Genomic DNA, 5,474 nt, shown 5'->3' on the forward strand with positions numbered 1-5,474 from the left:
AGTTCCTCTCGTTCGGCTTGCCCCACCCTGGTCCTTCCATTTTGCCGGGTCGACTGGGAACCAAAACCGTGGCGTAGGGTGGCTTTAGGATTTCTCAGGCCCTACCTTGCTTTGTAGAGGAGTCCGACCTGGAATTCAGAGGGGTACGTCTGCCTGCCTCTGCCTGAGTGCTGGGATTAGATGTGTAAGCCACCTTCTCAACCCTTCCCCCCCCCCCATACATTACATCCGGACCACAGTCTCCGCCCCCCCGCAATCTGCCCCACCCTCCCCTCCTCTCTCCTCCCAGATTCATTCTTCTATTTCCTTTCCGAAAAGAGCAGACCTCCAAGTTATATCAACCGAACATGCCATAATAAGTTACAATAAGACTTGGCACAAAGTCTAATATCAAGGCTGGACAAGGGAAGCCAGTAGGAGGAAGAGGGTGCCAAGAACAGACGAGAGACAGCCCTTGCTTCCACTGTTAGAAGTCCCACAGAAGCCACACAGGCATAACATATATGTAGAGGATCCAGCTCAGACCCATACAGGCTCCGTGATTGTCATTTCAGTTTCTATGAGCCCCTAGGAGCCCTGCTTAGTTGATTCTGTGAGCCGTGTTCTCCTGGTCTGCTCAACTCTTATTGCACGAAGCTCATCACTGGGGACAGCCAGCAGGACTCAGTCAGGCCATGGCCACCCCACCACCTACACCAAAAGAAAAGAAGCCACCCAAAACTTGCTTCTGGATAGAAATCCTAGAGTAAGAGGTAGGAAGGTGGTTGGACAATGTTAGCATTTGTGCTGTTTCCACTGTTTGGCTTTTATGAATAATGTTATGAATATCAGGTTTTTATGTGCATGTTTTCAGTTCTCTTAGGTATTAGAGCTAAGAACCACATTTCTGTGTCATATGTGTAACTTTCTGAAAATTTGTGAAGCTATTAAAGTGAAGCCGAACAATTTCTTACCCCCACTAACAACATCATTATTAGTAATGGCTACAAACCATAGCAGTCTTTTTCTTTTTTTTGTTTTTGTTTTGTTTTGTTTTTTGAGACAGGTTTTCTCTGTGTTATCTTGGCTGTCCTAGACTTGCTTTGTAGACCAGGCTGGCCTCGAACTCACAGCGATCCCCTTGCCTCCCAAGTGCTGGGATTAAAGCTGTGTGCCACCATGCCCAGCACATAGCAATCTTATTACTTGTACAACGGTACTTATTTGTGGGTTTTGATAAGCATTTCTCTAGACTGTACGGCCTAAAGGACAACAGTGTTAAACATCATTTCATGTCTTTATTGGTTGATGCCATATTTTCCTCTGGAAAATGGAAAGGGACTCAGGCCACCTCCAGTGTGGGGAATGTGGCTCTGACAGGCCTTGCTCTTCTCCCCAATTCTCTCTACCTTGCCAAAAAACAAACAAACAAACAAAAAACGCTTTAGATGACACTCCTAAAGCTAGCCCCCAGGTCTATTCCCTTATTTGGCTACTTCCTCCTCCTAAGGCTGCCCACCCAGGTCCAGCTATGAAAGCATTAAGTCCAGCAATCCGAAGCCCCCTTTGGCTCAACTAATTAACATGCCCAATTAAAATTAAATACTTCATCCTAAAACAGAGTTTCCCCTGTACTTTTATTTTATTATTATTTTTCTTTTGTTTTTCAAGACAGGTTTTATCTGTGCAGCCTTGGCTGCCCTGGACTCGCTTTGTAGACCAGGCTGGCCTCAAACTCACAGCGGTCCGCCTGCCTCTGCCTCCCAAGTGTTGGGATTACAGGAGTGCACCACCACGCCCAGCCCCCTGTCTTTTTATAAACTGCCACTTTCCTATGTGCCATGTCTGTCTCCTCTCTCTTCAGAGGCACCTCCTTTGTCTCACTCCAGGACAAATACTCCTTACCTCTCTCCTTTGTCCCCTTCTCCTTCTCCTTCTTTTAAAAATATTTGTGTACCTGGGCATAGTAGTGTATGACTTTAATCCCAAACCTTGGGAGGCAGAGGCAGATAGAGTTCTATGAATTCCGGGCCAGCCTGCTCTACATATGAGTTCTGGGGCATCCAGGACTACATAGAAAGACTCTGCCTCAAAAAAAAAAAAAGAAAGAAAGAAAGAAAGAAAGAAATTGTTTTGTACAATGAATCTGTGTGCCAGATATGGTAGCATGCGCCTTTAATCCCAGCACTCGGGAGGCAGAGGCAGGTGGATCTCTGTGAGTTTGAAGCCAGCCTGGTCTACAAAGCGAGTCCAGGACAGCCAAGGCTACATAGAGAAACCCTGTCTCAAAAAAACAAAACAAAACAACAACAACAATAAAGAATCCGTGTTACTTCCTAAGGCATTGTTTTTAGTGTTGGTAAAAGCAGAATTGCCTTCTAATTTCATTTAAAAGTATTCATTTGTAGTGCTAAGAAATGTAATTGAGTTTTATATGTTGATATTGTACTTAGCATTCTTGCTAAAGGTTTTCTTTGTGCGAGATCATCTGCAAAGAGATATACTTAAACTTCCTTCCAACCTGGATGTGCTTTCTTCCCTTTGACTGATTGCGCTGTCTAAAACAGTGCTTCTCAAGCTGTGAGTCTTGACCCCTTCATAGGGGTGACACACCAGATATCCTGCATAGCAGATATTTACGAATCCAAACAGTAGCAAAATATGGTTATGAAGTAGAAATGAAAATAATTTTATGGTTGAGGGTCACCACAACATGAAGAACTTTATTAAAAGGTCACAGCATTAGGAAGGTTGAGAACCACTGTGGTTATGAACCATAATGTAAACATGTGCAGTTTCCATGATGATCTTGAGTGATTCCTACGATAGGGTCATTTGACCTTTGAGAATCGCTGCCTTACATCTCCCATGGCTTGTTTGATAGCTTAGCACATGACCAATAGCACAGAATGATCCATGTGCACTTGAGAGGAATGTATCTTATTTTAGACTACTGCTGGGTGAAATGTATGGGTAGATATTTGTTGGTTTACAGTGTTTTCTGTTTCCTTGCTGAAGGTGGAATAGTCCAAGGTCTTGAATCTTTTTTTGGTTTTTTTGTTTTGTTTTTGTTTTTCTTTTTGTTTTTCGAGACAGAGTTTCTCTCTGTAGCCTTGGCTGTCCTGGCCTTGCTTTGTAGACCAGGCTGGCCTCAAACTCACAGCGATCCACCTGCTTCTTTCTGCCTCCCCAGTGCTGGGATTAAAGGCATGCACCACCACGCCCAGCCAGAGTCCCAAATCTTATTGCTGAAATTGGCTTATTTCCACTGAATTCCTTTAGGAGTTTGCTTCCTGGACTTTGGGCTCTCTTGCTAAATGCTCATGTTTATAATTGTTGTATCTTCCTGATGAATTTGTCCTTTACCGTGATAAAATATCCTTCTTGGTAATAACACTTTTAAAGTCTACTTGGTCTAATATTAATATAGCCATTCCAGCTCTCTTAGAGTTACTATTTATATGGTATGTCCTTTTATATCCTTATACGCTCAACTTATTTATGGCTTTAAATCTAAACTGTGTCCCCTGTAGATAGTACATAGCTGGGTCTTTATCATTTTTCCTTATAATCCGTTTTGCCAATCTTTGCCTTTTGATTGGGTGTGTTTGATCCATTTACATTTAATGAGATTATTGATAAAGTAGAATTTACCTGCCATTTTGTTTTTGTTTTTGTTTTTTTAAACTCAGCTCCTTTTTAAGAGACTCCTATTGTGTGGGTCTCTGAAACACTGTTTATTCTTGTTACCTTTTTATTTTTCAAACTAGTCAATATATGTTTCTATTTCCAACTGTTTCCCACTTTATTGACTGTATCTTTTTTCTTTGCAAAAATCAGGATCTCTTATATAACTGGGCAACTTTAGAAACAAAATCTCTAGATTCAGCCTTCTTACTTCACTGTGTCTCTCCCTGTTCCTCCCTCTTACTATGTACCTCAATATGGCTTCAAAATTCTTTAAAAAAAGAAAAAACCCTTTGTGTGTGTTTCTGAGTGTAGGTACAGGACAGAGAACAATAGAGTCGGTTCTCTCTTGCATGCAAGCACCTCAGCCCTCTGGGTCATCACTGGCCAGACCTTGAAGTCTTGATCTTCTTGATTCAACCTCCTGATGGCTACAATCACAAGTTTTGTCTCCTGGTCTTTATTGTATAATTATTTCTTGCCTAGTAGAGTCTCAAAACTGGGTTCTGTCTCCTAACTGATAGTCTCTCCGGCCTCACAGCATGTTCAGTCTCTCTCAGGTCTCTACACACATCGGTGAATTAACATCTTTGCTTAAGTTGGACCCCTAGGCCTCTTCGGGGATAGTGTCCATTCTCTGCTCATCTCCCATGGAGGCCTTATCTCTCTTCTTTCCAACCCCATAATTAGTACCAAAAATTAGGAGATCTTAATTAATTTTGGAAACTAGAGACTCTGCTCTCCCTGGGGTTTGCTGTTGGTGATTGACCTCATCACTATGAAGCCCATGTTCTGTTAGGTATGTCTCTGCTCCAGTAGCTAAATGTTCAACTACTGATTGAGGTGAGATTTCCTTAAATACCTACACTCACACCTTTGCTGTCAAGTTGTTCTAGGAAGGGCCTACCTATATGATTTAGCAACAACTAAATTCCAAGGAATGATGGACAGGGCCTCACTTGTTGAAGCCCAAATTGGCACAACTGGCCCAAGATTTAGACTTTTCTTGTTTCCTTCCTTGATTTTTGATTGAAAGTTTTTGTTTTTGCCTATTGTGGGAAATAAATAGAATACTTTGTTGTTTCACATTACTTAAACATGAGATGATTTTTTTTTAACATTTTGACTGGAATTGAGATGAAATATTTGAGCAGGACAGTGGTGGCACATACCCTTAATCCCAACACAATGGAGACAGAGACAGGCAGATATCTGTAAATTCTAGACTAGCCTGGTCTACACAGTAAGTCAGGGTGTGACACCCCCGACCCACCCCCACCCCTGCTTGATAAGATAAGCTACTCACAAAGACAGTTTAGGATTCAAAATGACAAAATTTTCCTTAAAGTTACTGTGTACGTTACTTTTTCTTTTTTCTTTTTTTTTCTTTTTTTTTGGTTTTTCGAGACAGGGTCTCTCTGTGTAGCCTTGGCCATCCTGGACTCACTTTGTAGACCAGGCTGGCCTCGAACTCACAGCGATCCACCTACCTCTGCCTCCCGAGTGCTGGGATTAAAGGCGTGCGCCACCACGCCCGGCTCGTTACTTTTTCTTAATAATGGATTATATGTCCTTACTGATCTAAAAGATGTATATACATCAATCTTAGGTTTGTGTAAGGAGAAATGATGTCACACTGATCTAAAAAGGCCAGCCAATCTCCTTGAAAGTGGGGCTCCCACGTGAGAACTGGTGCCAAAGGGCAATTTGGCCTAAGAGATATGTTCTGTTGGTCAATGTAAGGACCCAAGGTTGGGCAGGGAGACAGAGATGCAAGCTGCATGCCTCCCAGTTTAAAAACTTTTGGA

This window comes from Acomys minous, assembly GCF_964271855.1.
Source record: "Acomys minous genome assembly, chromosome: 3".
Lineage (NCBI taxonomy): Eukaryota > Metazoa > Chordata > Mammalia > Rodentia > Muridae > Acomys > Acomys minous.